This window comes from Panthera pardus, unplaced genomic scaffold (genome assembly GCF_024362965.1).
Source record: "Panthera pardus isolate Hobbes unplaced genomic scaffold, ASM2436296v1 HiC_scaffold_6, whole genome shotgun sequence".
In the NCBI taxonomy this organism is placed as follows: domain Eukaryota; kingdom Metazoa; phylum Chordata; class Mammalia; order Carnivora; family Felidae; genus Panthera; species Panthera pardus.
The window spans coordinates 70002495-70025918 of NW_026526991.1; the positions used below are offsets into that span (position 1 = coordinate 70002495).

Genomic DNA, 23424 nt, shown 5'->3' on the forward strand with positions numbered 1-23424 from the left:
GGCACAAACCCACATAAATATTGAATATTTATTATTTTAATTAGCTACATTTATTTTTGGCATCATAGGTAAAACCCATATGCTCACAGTGATAAGAATAAAATTTTCTCACCAGTCAGTGGGTTAGCAAGTGTCACTGAGCATTGTGGGGAAGCTTGGAGCCCTGAGGGACTACAGAGTGGCAGCGGCCACATATTTAGTCCTCTGCTAGCTACTTCCTAGATGGAAGGGAAAAATCCAGTGCAAAAGGGTATCTGACACTGTGAGCAATTAAAAATTGTTAAATTCTATAGGAAGCTTAGAAAGATCAATATTGTCCATTAAATTTCAATGAAGCTGACTGCATCACTAATTCATGAACAATTACCTTGTGATTCAAGCTGTCAACATTTAAACTTAACCCGACAAGGGATTCCTTCTTAATTGTTTAAAAGTTCTTTAACTGTTTGACATGCAGGCTGTACAGAGACGAACAGATATGAAACTGAGAAGTACTGGAATGAGCCTGGACTTACAGTTTTTAGTGATAGGATGGCTTAAAAGATGAATCTCGGCTTTATGAAGCATCACTGTTACTAAAGCAGACAAGGATCTCAGAGGATCTAATATCTCCTGTGACAATTTTGGATTTGGCACCCCTCAATGCTTTATTTATATTATAGTGCCTTGGCTTGTGAAGCATCCCAATAGGAGAAATACTAGAGCTGATTTAAAGGCCATTATTTGGTTCCCAAATCTAAATATTCAAGTGGTCACCCATATAGAAACTGACCATTTCATCAATGGTATGATTCCAAACTTGGTTCATATGTTGATTGCTGGGGAATCAAAGCATTTGTGGTTAGGTTCCCAGACTAGCCAAACAATGTTTTACAACTTCTATGTTAGCTGAAATATTATGAGTTTTAAAAAAATGTGAAACAGTATACAACAATGCTATCACCTTATAGTAAATATAACAAAATGGAGACCCTCTTGATGTTGCTATACAGGGGGAGGTGTCCTTCCATGTATGAGTGAGTGTGTGTATATGTGTGGTCAATGTGTGGACAGTGGCAAGGTAGCAAAATGTCCCCATCCACTCACAAGTTGCCATGTATACAGGATTTCTGAAAATCATGTATTGATAATTGACTGTTAGTGCCTTAAAATTTCTCATAGCATTATTGACTGTTTAATTGCAATCAAGATCTTAGACCTGTCTAATATGGTAGTAGCTATTGAGCCCTTGAAATGTAGATAGTCAGAATTGAAATGTGCTGTAAACAGAAAATGCACAGTAAAATTTTAGCATGAAAAGATACTGTAAATACCTCCTTAAAAATTTTTATATTGATTGTATTTTAAAATGATGGTATTTTGGATATATTGTATTAGACAAAATATATTATTAAAATTAATTTTACAAGTTTCTTTTTTTTTAAATTTTATTTTTGAGACAGAGAGAGACAGAGCATGAACGGGGGAGGGTCAGAGAGAGGGAGACACAGAATCTGAAACAGGCTCCAGGCTCTGAGCCATCAGCCCAGAGCCCGACGCGGGGCTCGAACTCATGGACCGCGAGATCGTGACCTGAGCTGAAGTCAGACGCTTAACTGACTGAGCCACCCAGGCTCCCCACAAGTTTCTTTTTTTAATGTGGCTCTAGAAAACTTAAAATTATATATGTGGTTCACATTGTATTTCTATTGGAAAAGCTACCTTACAGTATAGGAAATTAGGAGGTTTTAGAGCCTCTAGGGTTATTAAGAGGTTGAGCTCCAAATCACTCAGGAATAAAGGCTTCCATTGAACTATTATAGAAAATTCATAATTAAAAAAAAACAAGTATGGCTCATTATTAGGAAAATCAAAACAAGAATGAGGAACTACTTCACATTCATTAGGATAGGTATTATCCAAAAAAACCAGAAAATAACAGGTGTTGAGGGGGCTGTAGGAAATTGTAACCCTTATGCACTGTTGGTGTGAGTGTAAAATGGTGCATTCATCAATAATAATTCCTCAAAAAATTAAAATTAGAATTATTATATGATCTGTAAGTTCCACTCTTGAATGTATACACAAAAGAACTGAAGGCACACACCCAAACAGGTACTTGTATCTCCATGTTCATAGCAGCATTATCCACATTAACCAAAAGGTTGAAGCAGCCAAGTGACCACTGACCGATGGATAGATGAACAAAATGGGTATATCCACACAGTGGAATATTATTCAGTCTTAAAAAGGAAGGAAATTCTGACATATGCTACAGCAGGGAACATGGATGAAACTTAAAGATATTATGCTAAGTGGAATAAGGCAACCACCAAAAGGATAATACCATATGACTCCACTTACATGGGGCAGATAGTGAAATTCACAGAGACAGATGTAAAACGGTGGTTGCGAGGGGCTGCAGGGGAGGAGAAAATGAGGAATTATTGTTTAATGAGTACAGAGTTTTTTGTTTTTCAAGATGAAAAAATTCTGGAGATGGATGGTAGTGATAATTATGTTAAGAAAAAATATTCTTTTTAAAATAACAATAACCCTTATTAAAATGATAAGGAGGACTTTATTCAGGACTATGGCAATAGGTGTCAACACCACACTAATAGAGGAGAGAGGCAGGGCTCAACTCTCAACAAGTAAAGAAAGCTGGGGATTTATAGCCAACAAGCAGAGACATGGGGGTGAGGGATTGGGTTGGTGGATGGGAAATTAGTGAGAGGATACATCAAGCATGGATTCCCACTACATCAACTTAACAGGATTTTTGCTGAAGGCAGGTGAGAGTGATCAGATATCAAGGGTGTGGGGCAGTCTCTCTAAACTTAGTAGCATTTTTGCCACAACAGAGCTAGGCATCCTAGAGGACAAGACGGAGGGCTAATGGAGAAGAGCACTCCAAGAAGCCTGACTAAAGTTTGGTTAAGGAGACAGTCTGTCAGCTGCACAACCATCTGAATGCACTTAATGCCACAGACATGTACACAATTAATCCTTGAATAATTTAGACTTGGGCTGTGCAGTCCAGATTTATGCATGTTTTAAAAAATGGATACACTGGAAAAATTTTTTGAGATATGTTACAATTTAAAAAACTCATAGATGAATTATATACCCTAGAAATATAAAAAAAAAGAAAAAGGTATGTCATGAATCCATAAAATATATGTAGATACTAGTCTATTTTATCACTTACTACCAAAAAATATACACAAATCTTTATAAAATCATTATAAAAAATTAAAATTTATAAAAATACAGAGACTGTACATGGAACCATTCACACTTGAGAGAAATATAAACGAGTTTAAAGATGCAGTATTCAATCATAACTGCATAAAATTAACTATAGCATATGCTATACGACTTTAATAGTTTTGTAGCTACCTCCGGTTGCTATTGGGGTGAACTGGTGTTGGGAGTATCCACTTAAAATGCCTGTGACACTGATTATCTTCACGTAAGCATTTGTCTCTCCAGTAAATGGTGTAAAGTGATCTCTCAGGGTTCTCACTAGTAGTTTTAAGGATATGTGGATTTTTTTAAAAGTAGACTTCATGCCCAGCATGGAGCCCAACACAAGGCTTGAACTTATAACCCTGAGATCAAGACCTTAGCTGAGATCGAGAGTCAGATGCTTAACTTACTGACCCATCCTGGTGCCCCTATATGTGGATTTTTAACTGGAGGATCAGTGCCCCTAACATCCCCCCCTCCATGTTGTTCAAGGGTTGGCTGTGCTTAAAAATAATTAAAATGGGGGGGAGGGGCGCCTGGGTGGTTCAGTCACTTAAGCGTCCGGCTTCAGCTCATGTCATGATCTTGCGGTCCATGAGTTCGAGCCTCACGTCGGGCTCTGTACTGATAGCTCAGAGCCTGGAGACTGCTTAGGATTCTGTGTCTCCCTCTCTCTCTGCCTCTTCCCCATTCACGCTGTCTCTGTCTCTCAAAAATACATACATGTTAAAAAAAATTTTTTTAAATAGTTAAAAAGGTAAATTTTATGTTACTTACATTTCACCAAAATAATACATATTATATATATACATAATATATATTACATATATATAAATAAATATGGCTGATAGCTATCATAGTTTCTTTCCTCTTTTTCTCACAATCTAAACTCTGAAAACATCATTTCTACCTCTTAATAAAATTTCAGGACCTGTTAACACAAGGTCTCTGTATTTATTTATTTATGTACGTATTTATTTATTTATTTAAATTTTTAAAAAATGTTTATTTTTGGAGGAGAGAGAGACAGAGCATGAGGGTAGGAAGGGCAGAGAGAGAGGGAGACACAGAATCTGAAAAGGGCTCCAGGCTCTGAGCTGTCAGCACAGAGCCTGACTGATGTGGGGCTTGAACTCCTGAACTGTGAGATCATGACCTGAGCTGAAGTCAGACACACAACTGACTGAGCCACCCAGGCGCCCCACACAAGGTCTCTGTTTTATACCAATGATTAATATTTTAAGAAAATTATCTTAATTCCCTTGAGAACTTTTTCTCCTCAAATTTTGTATTACTCCTCACTATACTGACCAATTACACCTGAAAATTATGTACATCTTTCTCAGAAAAGTTCTGATTAAGTAGAATTGATCAGTTTAGACTAGAGATGAATTTATCACCTCTGATACTTTAAATTCTGTTTCTGGTAGTACACCCCAAGTTCTCATTAGGTTTTTTGTTTTGTTTTTTGGTGTGTGTGTGTGTGTGTGTGTGTGTGTGTTTGGCAGCCACACTGACCAATAAGAAGCTTTGTGCCTATTGCTACTAAGCCTCTATTCTGTATGTGTACAGTTTAAGCCTTCAGAACCCTTACACTTCTTCCTATGTAATTTAATATCATATCTATGCCACTGTTCTGGAGGTGTAGCATTTGAAATATTTTCAGCAGTGAAAACTGAGAAATGTTTTATAAGACTCTGCAATAAGTTGGAAGTTGTTCTCCTTGAAGTGAATAGTCCCTCTTCCATACACTACCCTTTTTATAGCCTCTCCCTCTCCTTTCAGTGGCCCCTGTGGTATATCCGTGGATGCTAAGTTTCTGGAAATACAATTGTGTCTTAAAATATCAAGGTATGTTTTATTTCTTATATCATATCAGTTCCTAAATTCCTTAAGCAATTCACCCTGATTTCAAGAGCCGCTAAGAAGAGTTGTCGTTGATACAGCAGCATTTTATCTGCACATTCTATCTTTTGACAACTATTTCTGACCTTCCCTTTACCTCATTACATTGGGAGTTTTAATGGTCTCTGACTTCCCTGGAAATGAGAAGACCCTTCTGCTACTGGAAGATTCTAGAATTCTCTAGAAATAAACATGTTGAAATGGTAGTAAATATTTAAGGTGAACATTGGGGAAAATTGGCCCAAATCCCAACCAAAGATCTCTTTTAATTACAAATTATAACATTTTCTCTGCCTGGCCAGAATATGATGCTGTATCTAGTCAGTGACAACAGTTTTCCAAAAGTAGCTGAATGAATGAACTATAAGAGCTAATATTTCTCTCATAGGGTTGCTGACTTACTAGCAGAAAAAAAAAATGCACAGTTTCTTAAAGTTTCAAACCCTACATAGAACTGAAAGTGTTATTAGTACTGAAATTCCTGGTAGTTTTTATCATCCATGGCAAATGAAGTTAATTCAAGTCAGTGCACATTTATGGAAACTCTTACTGCAACACACTGGCCAAACGGTGGTGATACTAAGATACATATGATGGCTTGTGCCTTCAAGGAGCTCAGTCTAGTGGGTTATGCACTGTTTTGGATCTTGCAAAGGAAATCAGCCTTAGCTAATACAATTACTATCAACTCTCTTGATGTTCTATAGTGAAAGAATAAAAGGGTTATTAATCACCTGGAGAAAAAGCTCAGGGTTTTGATCACCTACAGATAACATCAAACTGCATTTGGATGACAAGTCTACTATTTAGAAATTACTTAGCTGGCTCACTGCTCCACAGAGAAAAACCCATTTGTAATCTGTCACGGAAGTTCGAGCCTAGGTCGGGCCGCTTAACTTGCTGCGCGTGATGTCGAGGAATGCATTTTCCTTAATGGGCATTCCCTGACAGCTCACTAGCCAGGTCTGGAAGTGTTGGAGATACGGGATTAAAATACTGGGGGCTCCAGACCGTGGCAACTGTGGGATTCTTACCGACTCGGAACTTGGACTGCACGGCACATTGATATCTGAAAGGAAGGAGTCCAAATGCAATGCACTTGAGTAACGTGCTACTAGAAATACGACAACTCCTACTTCTAATTGGTGTGTAACAATAAGAAAAAAATGTCATTTTCTATACTGTGGAAGGGAAAATTATCCATTAATGACCACAGTGAAATATAAATTTAGCAGATGCTAAAATACTAACAGGCTCATTATCCCAAGACATTCAGTGATGCACATTCCCTTTTGTTATGCAAAAACATGCAGCCACTGTATTGAACATTTTAAGGATTCCTAAGCAAGTAAAGATGAACATGTCTTTCAGTTAACATGCTGTATAACACCAATCAAATTTTCAACGGAAGCATAAACATCTTCCGCTTAATCATCTTGGCAAAAATTACACATTTGGTTTAGAACGCAATGCTGCTACTCCTCTCTATAACCCAGGCAAGTTTAATTCTTTTCATTTTATTTATCCTCCTAAGCACAGTTTTATGTCTGAATGCATTATAAATTCACTCGGATTTCCATAACTACTGAAATGTGAATTATACAGTGGTGATCCCCTCTCCAATATTCACTAAACTTTCCCATTTAATTTTCATTAATTGTTCTCTGCAATGTTGAGAATCTTAGAAGGGAAGATACGCATTTTACTCATCTCTGTTGCCCTAGTACCTAGCTTATTACTAAGAAATATTAACCACATATCACTATATGTAAATGCATATAAATACATGGTTGGGATATTCAATGACTTACTTTCTGGATAATGTCACATTGGTAACCTTCCAGACAGAGGATCGTGACAGAAACGGACTCCCAAGGACTCTGCCCTGACCAGAGCTCAACATATGGCTCAGGCTAGAAGAAAGGGGGCTTTAGCAGATCAGATAGCTTGTGAAAGTCAGATATGAGAAGGAGGAAAGACGTGTGAACCTGTTGAGCTTTTGAGAAACATCAAGCCATTCACTTGGGCAGCACATCAGGTGAGTAGCGTGGAGAGAGAAGTTGCCAAATGAGGCTTGGATTATGGGGATCCTATGAGGGACCTCACAGGACACTGAGTAGTCGAAAGACAACAAAAGCCACAAAGGATTCCAAACAGGGAAGTGACATGATCATATATGTTTCATAAAGGCAAATTCACAGTGGAAGATGCATTTGATGTTCTGAATCTCAACACATTATTCTCAGCTTTCTGGTGCAACAGAGAATAGCTACTTTGTCTTTTCCACTTGACATTGGAAGAGAGCTAGCATGTTCCTCCTCAAAGTCTAGGTTTAATGCCGAACATATCCATTTCCTCCATCATTCCTTTGTCATTCTTTGTGGGTCTCTCAGCATTCTGGTTGTTGGCCTTTGCAAATGTTCTCTAGTTTGTCTGTGTCTCTTCTGAAACACAGTATCCTCAGCTTAACATAAAAGACAGAAATCACAAAGGAAAAGATTGATAGATTTTACCAGATAAGTCGACAACAACCGCATGTTAAACAAACCTACCACAAGCCATACTATGAATCTCAACCTGCATTAGAATCACATTTGGGCTTTCTAAGATTCAGATTTCAGAATTCTATCTAGACTGCTTTTTTTTTTCCTGTTAGAGGCTTTACTGATATATAATTCACATAGCATACAACGCATGTTTAAATTGTGAAATTCATGGTTTTTAATTTACTCCAAAATGGTACAACTATCACCATAATATATATTAGAACCTTTGGGTTTTTTTTTTAACTTAAGTACAGTTGATGCACAATGTTACATTAGTTTCAGGTGTACAATATAGTGATTAGGCAAGTCTATATGTGTGCTCACAAGTATAACTACCTTGACCTTTCATATCAAATACTCTATGGAGAGTGTTTGGGACTTTACATGAAACATGCATGTAGATACCAAAGCATGCATACATGCGTATCTACTCTGTGCAGATACAGATACATACACATACATACACATCAGGTTATTCTCAGGAAGACTCCAATTTGACAAGAGCTGTTTTAAAATTTTTTTGTTAATGTTTATTTGTTATTGACAGACGGAGAGAGACAGAGCATGAGAATGGGAGGGGCGGGTGGGTGGTGACACAGAATTTGAAGCAGGCTTCAGGCTCTGAGCTGTCAGCACAGAGCCCGACACAGGGCTCGAACCCACAAACCGCGAGATCACGACCTGAGCCGAAGTCAGACGCTTAACCAACTCAGCCACCCAGGTGCCCCGACAACAGCTGTTTTAAACTAAAAATCCTAATAACAAAACTCAAAACAAATATTCGTAACATATATAATAGGAAAAAAGGTAATATCTTTAATGTGCAAAGAGGTCTTATAATCCAATGAGGAAAATATTAAGCATCCTAATAAAAAATTGAGCAAAGGATATGAAAACCGATTCACAAAAGGAATAAATATAAATGGTTAATAGACTTAAACAATTATTATCTTCACTATATGTCTACCATCCCTCGCCCTCAATTTCGAAGTAGGAAAACTCTGAAAATAAAGCTTTTCTAGCATTCATACAGCAGCAAAACCTAATCTGACCTGAGCTCATTTGATGACAAACACCTGGTGAGAAAGGATATTAATGGTTTCTAAGTGTCCCATTTAGTATGGATACCCATATGAGTCACTGCAGAAGGGTGAGGATATTCTTGTTTGTTTATAGTATGCTAGACTACCCCAGGCTACCTGAGATGCTTGTATCATGTACTGTTCTGTGTTATATTGGTAGAAGTAAAAAAAGAAATAAAAATTTTGAAAAAGCTGTTCAGCTAGTGATCACGGATATGTGTAGTTAAAGAAATGTATGTCAAAATGAAATTTTCCTTTTTTTACCCATTAAAAATTGGAAACTCTTAATACAACTCTGCTATTTGTTGGTGAGGAGAATGGTCACTTTCTTATACTTACTGTGGAATAATAAATAGAACAACCTCTAGAGGGAAATTTGGCTAGGCATATGAGAAGTCATTATACAACCCTTTTAAGTTACCAATTCAACTTCTGGGAATTCATCTCGAGAAAATAATCATTGTGTCATGTTCATTGCAACACCATAAATAGTCATAAAATGGAAACAAACATTGCACAATAGGTAATCTGTTATATCATGATCACATCACAAATTACAATATAACACATTCACTAAAATAACCTTGTGAAAGAATAGTTCATGACATGAAAAATTTTAATAATACTTTGTGAAGTGAAGAAGCAGGTTACAAAATAGTAATAATGTAGAAGATGATTCCATTTTTGGAAAAATACATATGTATTTTTTCCATAAAGTTCACATGCACTGACTAATTTATCTGGAAGACTGCATTATAAATAATTTTACTTCTTTATTCTGTTCTGTTTTCCAATTTGTTTTTTGAAGAACTTGTAATGCTTTTGCAACCTAATAAACCAATACATTTTAATGTAATACTCCAAGCTCCACACAATTCTGCTAAAATGTTCTGATTGTGATGAAGTAACATGGGGCTATTCCTTCTTTGATCCTGGACACTCCTATTAATACAGTCCAAGCTGACATCATAAAAGATGAATTAACAATATATTTATAATACGGTAGAGTGTAAATAGGTTTCATATAAGGCACAATCATGATAATGATAATAATGGAAATAGTAATAGCAATAACACATCATAGGAAAGGAAATCTAATGAAATTATAGGTAGGCAGAAGCTATGCTGCCAATAACAACTCTCCAAGGACAGCCTTTCTTGCATCTCTCCTCCTTTTCCTTCTATAATTACAGGAGTGGTTTATGGATGCAAAAACTCTCTGGTTTTAAAAGATGAGGGGAGTTTCAACCTCAAAACAGCAGTTTGAGGTAATATATTTATTTGCCTTTTCTTTCTAAATACCTTTGAATTTATTTACATAATATAACATAGGGTAGGGAAAGAGCATGTGTAACAAGGCATGGAACAGTCAATGTTCCACAAATAGCTTCCATATATTGAAATGATTCCAGAGCACAGCAAAGACAGAAGCTTTCAGTTCATTGATAGGACCAACATGACCATGATAGAAATGGGCAGGAACAAAAGGATACATGCATCTCTTTCATAAAATTACATGCAAAACTGAATTCAGCAGTTTACTAAATAATAATGAAGTACCATAAAGTGGGATATACTGCAGTGACATAAGAATGGGTGAAGGTAAGAAACCTATTTTCATAGTTTATTACATTAATAGTTTAAACTATAAAACATACTGAAAAAAAACATGTGATCATCTCTGGCTAAGTTGAAAACCTGGTTTATTTTATAGGAAGTCACCACAATTCCCCCCGGGGCGCCTGGGTCGCTTGGTCACTTGAGCGTCCAACATTGGTTCAGGTCATGATCTCAGGGTTTGTGAGTTTGAGCCCCACTTGCTGCTGCCAGTGCAGAGCCTGCCTCAGATCTTCCCCTCCCTCTTTGCCCTTCCCCCATTCATGCTCTCTGTCTCTCTCTCTCTCTCTCTCCCCCCCCCGGTCTCTGTCTCTCACTCTCAAAAATAATACATAAACACTAAAGAAGTCACCGTAAATTCCTCATAAAAACTTAGTAGGTTCTTAATGTGTTAGACACCAACAGCAAAAATGATACCTAATGGCCTAACAAAGGGGTAAGGAAAAAAAAAAACCCTAAAACTTCAATAATGAAATAGGTCCAGTCCATGAGCTGGATGTTCATAAAGCAATTTTAACATTTATCAAGGATCTAGCAGAAGGAAATAAGCTCAACTTAGCTAATAATGAAAAATTAAAGACCAATAAGGTATTTTTGACTGTTAGGCTAGAAAAGATGTGAAAGATCAATAATACCCTATGTCAGCACACATATGGAGAAACTCAGATGTATTCATCTCCTATTACTGCTGTAACAAATGACCACAAATGCAGAGCCTTAGACAATACAAATTTATTATCTTAGTTCTAGAAGTCAGATGTTCAAAATGGGTCATAGTGAACTAAAGTCAAGATGTTGGCAGAGCAACATTCCTTCTGAAAGCTCAGAGAGAGAATCTGTTTCTCTGTCCTTGTTGTGATGCTAGATGCCACCTGCACCTCCTGACTCCCGGCCCTCTTGGTCGGCCTTCAGGCTAGCCTCCTCATGCTGCTACCTCTTGTCCTTGTCTGCTTCTCTCTTCCTCTTTTAAACACGATTGTAGTTATATTGGGTCCTCCTGGATAGTCCAGGATAATCTCCATATTTTGGGGTCAGCTGACTAACAACCTTCATTTTCCTTTGCCATGTAACTTCACATATTTGCAGGTTCCAGGGATTAGGATATAGATCTTTTGTGGGGGAGGCATCATGCTCTTTACCACACCAGGTATTTTCAGTCACTGTTCATGATGTGTATACATTTTTACAAACTTTCTGGCAGGTTGACACTAAAATGTCCCTGTAGGTTACTGTGCATCACAGGACTGTAGCTGTACACGAATTAGATTTGCAAGTTCCTTTTGTATAGCATAGCTTTAAAACATATTTCAAAAGAGAAATATTTATACTTGCCCTTGCCCCTCAAGTTTAGTGGTGATGATCTACTCTTTCTGACCTTATAAGCAAGTTACAGTCTATTCAGTGATGGGAATAATTTTCTAAGACATTGAAAAAACATATAGGATTTATTCTGAGAAATGAAGAATCAGAAAGCCATTTTTACAATGAGATGAAGCCTCCCATGAATTTGAACAGAAATAGTGAGGGTGTCTAAACATGCCAATCTCTGGGAATCAGTAATTAAAAAAAAAAGTTCCATTATTCATTTAAATATTTGTCTTACTGGGTCAATCTCACAAAATACACATTGAATTACCCAGAGAACCCTAGAGGTCAGATAGAAAATGTTTCAGAGCCACTAACTATGCAAACGCAGACAGCACTAATGCATAGACTGTGCTGAAGAGTGATAACTTCAGTGCCTTCTCTATGACAAGACTTGTCTGATATAAATCACTCATCTTATTCTAATCACATTATGCCCTTGTTATAGTTCATTATCATCCCAGGTCATATGGCTAGAGATACTTCCAGGCAGAAAATCTCATTTTATGATAGTCCCCATTTCAAGTTCTTTCATTTACATTGTTAAGCCCTACAAATATTCTTCCTCTCTTCACACATTAAAGGCACATTTGCTGCTAAGCTTAAATCCTTGAGTGATTCTATAGCAAGACATGTAACACACTAGTGTTATTAATATTGAGTAATTTGCAGTTGCAAATAGATGGCTGCTGTTTTTATAAATTAATAAAGCATCACAAACTCTATATGACTGAACTTAATTTTATTGGCTTTTAAAGTTTTAATTCATTTAATCTCACCCATCATAATAGAAATTTTTATTCCTCATGTGAAGTCAGCGATTACAATCCTCTGTCCCACCTTTAACGAGGAAGCACCTCTGAGGGGAGTCTCATCTTAGTAGGTGGTGAGAAGGTAAGGCAAAGCTCTGTCGTAATATTCTTACTTTCCCCCTTTTTCCAGGTATTAAGAAAAATACAACAGGGTCTGCCACTCTCGGAACCTCTTCCTCATGACTTTGCAATCAGAATTTTCTTCTCCCACTTCATAATACAGGAGGGAGCAATCATAGCCCCAAGTTTTACCACTCCTCGAGCCTCCTTGGCAGCTGTCTATAGGAGTCACACTGGTGGCAGTCATGGAGGGTACCAGTTTCAACTAGAAGAGTTTACATGAGCAAACACCAGGCTCAGGGAAATACATGGCAGAGTCAGAACAAAGACTCTACTCTGGGTCTACGATGGTTGTACTTTGCAAAATATAAAGAAAACTGAATTTGCTGATGAACATTTCTAGAAGCTATGCCAAATTCAATTCATAAATTGTCCAATGTCAACAGGATCTTAAATTACCCCTCTGAAAAGCCCTCTGGCAAACTTTTCAATGTCTGATCGATATAAATAGGATTTTCACCTCGGAAATTTTTAATAAGTAGTTTTAATACAAGTACACAATCCTACAGCTGAAAAAATAAAATTGCTCCCATTTGGGAATATTCTAAAATCTTTCATGTAAAGTATGATTATTGTAGCATCTGAGTGGCTCAGTTGGTTAAGCATGTGACTTAGGCTCAGGTCATGCTCTCACAGTCTGTGAATTCGAGCCCCACATTGGGCTCTGTGATGACAGCTCAGAACCTGGAGCCTGCTTCAGATTCTGTCTCTCTCTCTTTCTCAAAAATAAACATTTAAAAAACATTTAAACATGATTATTGAGTCCCAATAACTTGCCAGTTTAACCAACATCTGTTGCATATTCTCTGTATTTGACCTGAACTATTTCATGTAATTCTCACACCTTTTCAGTGAGATAGGTATATACCTGCAAACAAATAAATGCAATACAGTGGGGGAGTAACTATAATTGACATTTATCTATCTATCTATCTATCTATCTATTTAATTTCTTAAAGTTTATTTTTGAAAGACACAGAGACAAGAGTGGGGGAGGGGGAGAGAGAAAGAAAGAGAAAGAGGGAGAGAGGGAGAGAGGGGGAGAGAAAATCCCAACCGGGCTCCACGCTGCCAGCTGCAGAGCCCGACATGGGGCTCGAACCCACAAACTGTGAGATTGTGACCTGAGCTGAAACCTCTGAGTCAGATGCTCAACGAACTGAGCTACCCAGATGCCCCTATAATTGACATTTATAAAATTGCTATGAACGCATAAGAAAAGAAGCACTTAAGTTTGTCTGAGAGAGTTAGATGAGGCTTCATAGAGAGGGTAGCATTTAAGCTGAAGTCTGAATGATGGTTGAGGATAGCCATGCATGCACACTGACGAGAAGCCCTATTGTTACCAGTACAAAGGCATTATGACTTGAGTAACCAACTGGTATTTCAACATTTTAATGGAGTATAAAATGTAAAGGGTGGGGGGTGGAGGTGGGGGAAGGTAGGAAGGATGATGACTAGGAAGAGGCCAGCAGCTGGCCATGGGCTAGATAACAGAATGGTCTAGTATGGCACGCAAAGGAATTTCTATCTGAAGAATTTTGAGGATCATATTTTTATGTTAAAAAGATAAAAAGATTACTTTGGACAAATGGGGTAAGAATAAAAGAAGAGAAACAATATTATACTCCTATAAGTAAAAGTTGATGGTAACCCAAACTAAGTAAAGGCTACTAGGGTCTTAAAGAGAAACAGATTCAAGAAATACTTAGCAAGAAGAATGCACAAGGCTGGCGATTGACTGTAAGACAGATGAAAGAGAGAAATCTTGGATATCTCCCAGATTTTTTGGCTTGAGTGACTGAGTGGACAAAAATCATGATAGGTTGGTTTTAAATATGATGAACCAGAGAAGCCCATGGAAGATCTTGGCGGAAATAGCCATTTGCCAGTTAGATATTCCAGGTGTGAAACTGAGCAGAGGCATTTGGATTTGAGAAAGACCAGCCCATAAGGAGGACTTGAAGCCATGACAGTGGATGAAAAACTACCTTTGAAAAACTAGCTGGGATGAAGAGATAAAGGAAAATAGGGTAGGCTTTTATGGGATACTGATGTTTAAGGGGCTGTTATAGGATGGGGATTTGACAAACTGGATTGAAAAGAAAGAGATATATACTATGACTTTGAGCTTGTAAAGAGTGAAAATGCTGAATTAAGAGGCAGTCATTAGATACAGTGAATGCATTCACCAGACTGAATTCTATATAATCATTACACGTAAGGACCCACTAACTTTCATATTTGTGTAACTGGAATATACCTTGGTCTCTACGACCTTGTCTTTCCCCTGAGTCTTGCCCAGAAACCCATCAGAATCAAAAGAGAAGGATAGGACTGAAGGAAAATGATGTCAAAAGGATTGGAGACTATTTTTTTGAACTGAAATTTTCTTAGGAAGTTGGATGTAGAATTATAACATTGCACATTACAGAGCAAAACTTCAAAAAAAAACCCTCTCTTTCTCAAGTTCTATTAGCAGCTGTCACCTCTATGTCTTCTCTCTTTTCCCCCCCATAACAACTCCTTCTGACCCCCGGTTCCTACTGTCCTACTTCATGGGCAGGAATCTCTCCCAGGGCTCTGAGCTTCTTCATTTTGCATCCACATCTATCACTCTATTCATTACAGGAAAAAATGGACATTTCTTGGCACCAACTTCAGAAGTCCCAGAAAGGAATGACAAGGACTATAAACAACAAATTTTAATTTTTTCCCCAGACACATATTTTTGTGTATAAAGTCATTTTTTTATAAAACAGAGACATATATACCTCTTTGGTTTCATGCTATTCTTATATTTTAGATCTTATTCAACTTGCAAATAAATGTTCAGGACTCAGCTATTGAAATCAAACAAAGATTAAAGGGATGATAAGCATCTTAGACATAAGTACATTTTTCTGCAAAGGGATATTTATAAAATACACTTTCATCAAAAATTAGAGACAAATGCACCAGATACATATTTGGTTTTAACTGTTCAGCTTTTCACAATATGCACCACAGGAGTGATATAGTTTTATAGGAGAAATGCATAATTTTGAACTCTCCAAACTTCATCAAATGTAATAAAGTCCAAGTACCATCTGGCAATTTGTAATTTTCTTGGGGTTCTTTTATGTATAGCCATCTGAGTCAAAGTAATAATAAACATTCACTTATTAGTAGTGTATTACCTTAGAATAGTGAGTTCACAGAAATCATATTTGGACTAAATAAAAACCCATATTCACAAATCAAATTCCCTAGTGATTCTGATACCACTAGATCTAAAAGGAAAACCCAAGAATCTGCATTTTTAACCAGTACAGTTGACTCTAATTCATGGCCACAAGAATCATCTGTAATGCCTAGTAATTCCCAGGCACCAGTGCACACCTACTAAACCAGAAACTTCTGACAATGTTCCAATAGCCAGAGAATTCACATCCTTGTAAGAGTTCTTGTGATTCTTCTGATCATGTAGGGATGGGAATCACCCCATTAGTGTAGATTTCTAATAGCAGGTTATGGCTACAATGCATTGTTATTCAGACTCTTTATCACATTATAATAGTCTAGCTTAGCTAAAATCAAGCAACCCTGAATGATTTTATTGTAATTCCAGGCACAACTCTGAAACTTTTTTCCAACTAAATTAATTTGTTTTCTTCTTCCAAATAATGTAATTTAGATATATGAAAAGATAATATTTCAACTGCATTTTAATTTAACTGTCATAAAAATCCTATAATGTGGGTCATGAAAAATTGTCATCCTACAGATGAGACTATGGACACCTAGAGATGAAGTGACTTAAACACATTTCCACTGCCACTAAGAAACTGAGTCTTGCTTCTAGTCTACTGCAAAAGTGTTCCTATCATTCAGTAAGCTTCCTGCCACCTAGCAAGTATTCTGTTGTGGTTGTTGTGTACATTAATTAATTTGATATACACAATACTATACGGTAAGGGAAAAGTATGGGCTTTAGGGTCACACAGATCTGTTTTTCTAATCCTCATTTTGCTGAATCCAGACTCTGTGTACTGTGAGCAATTCTCATTTTCCTCATTTTAAAAATTAGAGATAATAATATCAATCTTGTAGGGAGGTTGAGAAGATTAAATAATATACAGTGTGTCTAAGCATTCAGGATAGTGCTCGACGTAGGGTAAATGCTCAGTGAATAATAGCTTTTATTTTTCTTTCTGCTTCCTTCTCTCCTTCCATCCTGCCTTATTTTGGGTCTAGTGTGTTTCCAGTACAGCATTCTGCCCTTTTTAGTAGCTTGTTCCTTATTTCTAATATGGAAGGTTCATACTATGGTCTTCTAGTATTGGATCCATCCTTACTTAGTCTAAGTACACTAGGCTAGACTTTGAGCCACTTGTTGCACAACATTTCCCCAGGGCTCCTCTTGCTTGTCGAACTCCAGAGTTAATGGATCTTTGACTCAAAAATGATCTGTCAGGGTACTGGGCTGGGATTTGGAAGATCCAAATTCTAGACTGGGCCCAACCACTGTCAGGCAAGTTATCAAATCTTACTGGGTTTCAGTTGTAAAATCAGGACGTGATCATATGACCAAAAACTTTCCTCCTACTCTAAAATGCTAGGATTCTAAAATATTTTTAAACTTGTCATCTAAAAATGGCTGTTCTTCATTTCTTATTTTAGGTATGAGTTTAAAATAAATGTTCTGAATTACTGGGCATTGTTGTATTGGCTTCCGTGATGTCTCACTGCCTACAACATTTCTTTTTAAACTTATTCCTAAGCTCTATAATCGTATCTTAAAAACTTAATAGAAGAGCTCATGGCAATATATCATATCCCTGATATTCCACTAAGAATAACTACAAAGTAGGCCAGCTGGGTGGCTCAGTCGGTTAAGCATCTGACTCTTGATTTCAGCTCAGGTCATGAACTCATGGTTCATAAGTTCAAGCGCTGAGTCGGGCTCCATGCTGACAGCATGGAGTCTGCTTTGGATTCTTGAACTCTCCTCTCTCTCTGCCCCTGTCTCTCTCTCTCTGTACCCCACTCTCAGAATACATAAATTAATTTAAACAAAAATAGTTACAGAGTATTAGCCCATCTCTTCCAGGGACAGGATATTTGACATGAATGTCTGTCAATAGGGCTCATGTTTAGCAACACCTATCCAATTCTGACCTGAAGTATAACCACACTCTGAGTTTGAAATCTACCCCAGAGGAGCTGGGAGCCTGATCAAATGGCAGAATGGGTGTCTTCAACATTGCAGTTTTTATTATATACAAGTGGTGCAACGACAAGTGGTAACTGCTACATGTGACTCCTAGGACCAATCACAATATACACACAAAGATGGGGGTGAAAGTTATGGCTGGAACAATCTTTCAGGGTGATGATCAGTTACTAATAATTCCATGGCACCTGAAAACAATGATGCATCCATTGAAAAAATACAAATTTGAAGGAGTTATATCTTGCTGCCTCCATGTGGCTTTGAAAAAATTACTGCTCATGTGCAACAGTATAGGATTTATATTTTCCCAGTGTTTTAATCATGTTCTAGCTCTCTTTAAAAAAAAAGTACCTTGGAGACTGAAGCATTTAAATTGGGATAAAACTTGAATGTCTCTATTTTCCACTTGCTTAACCAAATCTTATAATTCCTTCAAGCACCATTCTTCTCACATTATCCTTAAAGACTTGACTGATCTCACCTACTCACAATAATCCCTCATAGAACTTACCGCCTGTTTCAAAACTGTGATCTACATCATATGTTAACCAGACTATTAGTTTCATTTTCACGTGAATGTGTTTATCACTCCAGTGCCCATGACTGGACCCTAAAATGTGTTTGCCTGGTAACCCCAGTGCTTCCAGCTTATCTGTTATCTTCTGCACAATTTTCTTCATACTATAGGTCACCTGCTAAGACATGTTCTCTGGCACCTCCTGCACACTGCCCACTTGGCTGGACTCTCCCATGCTGCATGGACATGTCTTACTATAAGATGTCTGTCTACTATTTGGAAGCTAGTTATTGGGACTATTAATAAATATATTGAGATTCCCCTCCACGATTGTCCTTGAATATTCTGTCATCCCACTAGATCAGGTGATGCCAGAAGTACAAAATGGTGACAGTAAATAAAAGGGAGATTCAACCTCTTAGGCACATATTGTGAAGACAGTAGGCATTTATGGTTAATCCAGGAGTTACTTCAATTATAAGGCCTTAGTCCATGTCATCATTTGGGACAGAAATTGTCAGTACTGTGTTTTAAGGTAGGTGTGTAACCTTTGAATAAGAAAAATGAAGACGTAAAATGATTGTGAAAAGGAGTTTAAAATACTTTGAAGAAGTTCTATAATGTATTCCCAAAGCTGAAGGACATGTTAAAATTGGTGGTCAGACATTTAAACAACCCTTTCTTTCTAAGCAGCCTATAAACAAAATCAGTCAGACCAACTTGTCCGGAAAATATATGCCAACTTGTCAAAACACCATAGCTATTTAATTAAAATCGGTTCATGCTTGTTGCTCTGCCCTATGTTCTAAAGTGATTGATTCCATTTTCAACAGCTATGACCTCAAAACAAGTGCCCTACTGAAGTCAGGTTATTGGGGTTTTAAAATAAAGTCTACCAAAATTCATGATGTCTTTTTTTAAAATAGTCAACCGATTTCTGAGAACCATATACAAAACAGAAAACAAACACATTTTTAGAGGTTAAAAAGTGAAATCTTTGTAGAATGCAATTTTCGTAATTATTTTTTAAGTGCATTAGGAATTACTTTTCAGGAAATATCATTTTTCTTTACGTGTTTTTCAAACTAGACCAAAGAGTCCTTTTCAACACTTAACTGAGCAATTTGTTCAGATTTTTATTTGGATATTTAATTACAGTAAAATCATAATTCAATGAAAATGACCTAATTTAATATTATTGATAGCTCATTCTCCTGATGTTGGTAAACATTTTGGTTCTTGAAAAATCTCATGTTATTTGGCTTTTCTGAAATAATGCTGTGATCATTCATTTATTTATTCTTTCATTCAGCAAATACTTATGGTAAAACTGCAATGCATTGAACATGAGCTAGCTGTGGGAATGAAAAAATTGAAAAAACATACCTCCTCTCCTTGAGGAGCCCACATGTTAGAGTAAGTATGTAGATACATAAGTATGAAGGTATTAGGTAGGTATATAGATAAATTACAAGAGAAGTGCTGATAACATATATCAACAGTGTGAAGATTCACCAAAATATAACCTTTGAATCTTTCATCTTCTCTTTAAAAGCCTCTCTTCTAGGGGCGCCTGGGTGGCTCAGTCGGTTAAGCGTCCGACTTTGGCTCAGGTCACGATCTCGCGGTATGCGAGTTCGAGCCCCGCGTCGGGCTCTGTGCTGACGGCTCAGAGCCTGGAGCCTGTTTCAGATTCTGTGTCTCCCTCTCTCTCTGCCCCTCCCCCGTTCATGCTCTGTCTCTCTCTGTCTCAAAAACAAATAAATGTTAAAAAAATTTTTAGAAAAGCCTCTCTTCTAGAAGAATTCTTTCATCTCCTTGAAGCACATAAAGCTGATACTGCATATGTAATATATTTTATATTATGAATCTACTTACATACATAAATCAAAGATATACCCACACAGAAGGTGATGAGAGAAGCCTTCTAGAGGAGAGGATGATAGAGAGAAGAGGTTCAAGGCCAAACCTTTCTATAATTAACTATAAATTCCCAGAAATTTATCTTCTCATAGCTTCCTCTGCCTCCTGGGCACTTTGTTCAGCAGATGCTATCTTGATGCTAGACTACATTGATCCAGTTGTGAAACTTGACAGTGTTTAATATTCCCTACACTAATCCCCTAGAGTTCAGTTATATAAAGCATTCAGAAAGGACAGAGAATGCATGGAAACTTAACAACACATATAACTTAATCAGTCTCCATGGTCATTACCACTGCTTCATCCCATCCACCTCCACCCACCATCCACATTGGAGATTTTTACTGGCTTCTCAAGTCATCCCCACCTATACCCATCTTTCTGGCTCCACACCTCTCCTCCTCCTCCCCATAAACCCTCCCTACTCTCTTAATTTCCTCCTTTTCTTCCTCTCACTTCCTTCTTTCATTCTCTCTCTTCCTGTCTAGTTAAAAAGTACAGAACGTTCTTTATCTTATAAAGAGAAAGCTCCTTTATTTTAAAGGCTTCATACCAACAACTAGATCCTAGGATGGCAGGAAGATAAATTTTAAAAGTGGCAGATGTAGGAACGTTTGCTTTTTACCTGAATAATTCTTCTAAACAGTTTCTTGAAATGCCTTTATTTTTCTACTCATATTTATTCTATTAAATTATGAATTCCTTTGTGACTACAAATGCCTGTGGACTGTGTCACTGATCTTTGATTTCCTTTCCCACTGTCCTGTGTCTCTAGCACCTGATATGGTGTACAGAGGGAATGAATTTGTAAATGTTTTCTTTTGTTACATTATTTATCACTAAGTATTTTTCCAACTGCTATATGTAGTGAAATGAGTCCCACGACCAAGTTAATCAACATATCCATTACTTCACATAGTTTATTTTTTAAAATGAGAATGCTTGAAATGTACTCTCTTAGCAAATTGCAACTATACAAAATAGTGTTTTTAACTATAGTCACTATGTTATACATTACATCCTCAGAACTTATTCATCTTAAAACTGGAAGTTTGTGCCCTTTTACCAACCTCTCCCTATTTTTCTCAACACCTGGCAACCAGCATTCTACTCTCTGTTTCTCTGAATTTGGCTTTTTATTTGTTTTAATTTGGGTATAGTTGCTGCACAATGTTACCTGACTTTCAGGTCCACAACATAGTGATTCAACAACTCTATGTTGTATTAAGCTCATCATAAGTGTGGCTAATCATCTGTCACCATACAACGTTATTACAATATTATCGACTATATTACCTATGCTGTATTTTTTATTCCTGTGACTTATTTGTTCTATAACTGGAAACCTGTATCTTCCACTCCCCTTCACCCATTTTTCCCATTGCCCACCCCCTCCTTTCTGACAACCATCAGTTTGTTCTCTGTATTTATAGAACTAATTATACTTTTTCAGGTTTTTTTCCCCTTTGTTTTGTTTCTTAGATTCCACATTCCACATTAAATGAATTCATATGGTACTTGTCTTTCTTTTTCTGACTTATTTCACTTAACATAATACCCTCTAGGTCTATTCATGATGTTGCAAATGGCAAGATCTCATCCTTTTTCAGAACTGAGTAATATTCTGTATTCACACTTCACCTTCTTTATCTATTGATCTATCAGTGGATACTTGGGGTGTTTCCATATCATGGCTATTGTAAATAATGCTGCAATAAACACAGAAGTAGACATATCTTTTCAAATTAGCATTTTCATTTTCTCTGGGTAAATACCTTGGGGGGGAATTATTGGATTATATGGTATTTCTATTTTTAATTTCAATAATCATCAGGGAAATGCATATCAAAACCACAATAAAATATCACCTTACAACTGTCAGAATAGCTAGAATAAAAAAGATAAGAAATAACAAGTGTTGGTGAGGATGTGGAGAAAAAGGAATCCTCAGACACTGTTGGTGGGAATGTAAATTGGTACAACTACTGTGGAAGACAGTATGGAAGTTCCTCAAAAAATAAAAAATAGAATTCACAAATATTTTCTGAACTTAATGGATCAAAACTAAGTTCTTTAAAAAAAAAAAAAAAAGAGGTTAGAGTGGGAGAGAGCCAAAGCATAAGAGACTCTTAAAAACTGAGAACAAACTGAGGGTTGATGGCGGGTGGGAGGGAGGGGAGGGTGGGTGATGGGTATTGAGGAGGGCACCTTTTGGGATGAGCACTGGGTGTTGTATGGAAACCAATTTGACAATAAATTTCATATATTAAAAAAAAAAACTAAGTTCTTACTGTGATGATTAGGACACTACTCTCAGCTGGAGAAAATTTTCCTGTCCATTGTTTTCCTTTTTCAAATTCTTGCTGCCTGCCCTTCTACTCTCATCTCTTTTTTGGAGTTTTGTCCTACTATCCTGTCCATACTGACATCTCTCTTTCTCTTTCTCTATTTTGGGAAGGTGGACTCCTAGGACACTTTTTTTTCTTTGATTATTCTACACTACATTATATTTTTAACTCTTACATATCTTACATATATCTTTTCTTCAATCTAACAAGAGATGAATGGGTGGGACATAATTGCAAATTAAATACTTATGCAATGAACTAAAGGAATATAAAAGCCAAATGGCAAAATTATAAATATTAAACAGATTTTGAGATAATATTTCCTCAGAGAAGTGTTTTTTACAATTTACGTCTCATGTTCTGTAGAAATGTGATTTATATGAGTCGCATGTTATATTATACTGACATCTGTTTATGCCTTAGTTCTAGCGACTTTACTAGAACTGCAGAAAGATGTGATACATCAAATGGTTTTCACAATAAATGTAGAAAATCCTATTTAAAAACATTCATAAAAATAATTATACTTTCTCTACAAGTTTTCAGAATTGACCTACTAACTTTGTTAAGATAAAATCTTTATAGCAGTAATGTCATATTCTAAGGGTTTCTTTTCTTTTTCTTTTTTTACCAAACATTAAAATATCTTTTGATAGTGTAAGCTGAATTTTTCTACTATTAGAAAAGTCTAGGGTCAATTGCTTTAAAATCACTTAAATAAGTCCAATGAGAGAAAATCTTCT

The 23424-nt window shown here is 36.8% G+C and overlaps 1 protein-coding gene across 6 annotated transcripts in view; it reads right to left on the minus strand.

Annotated features, from left to right (window-relative positions):
- Positions 1-23424, minus strand: part of TMEM117 (transmembrane protein 117) — a 483464-nt gene that overhangs the window by 66055 nt on the left and 393985 nt on the right. The gene's annotated exons all lie outside the window — the stretch shown is intronic.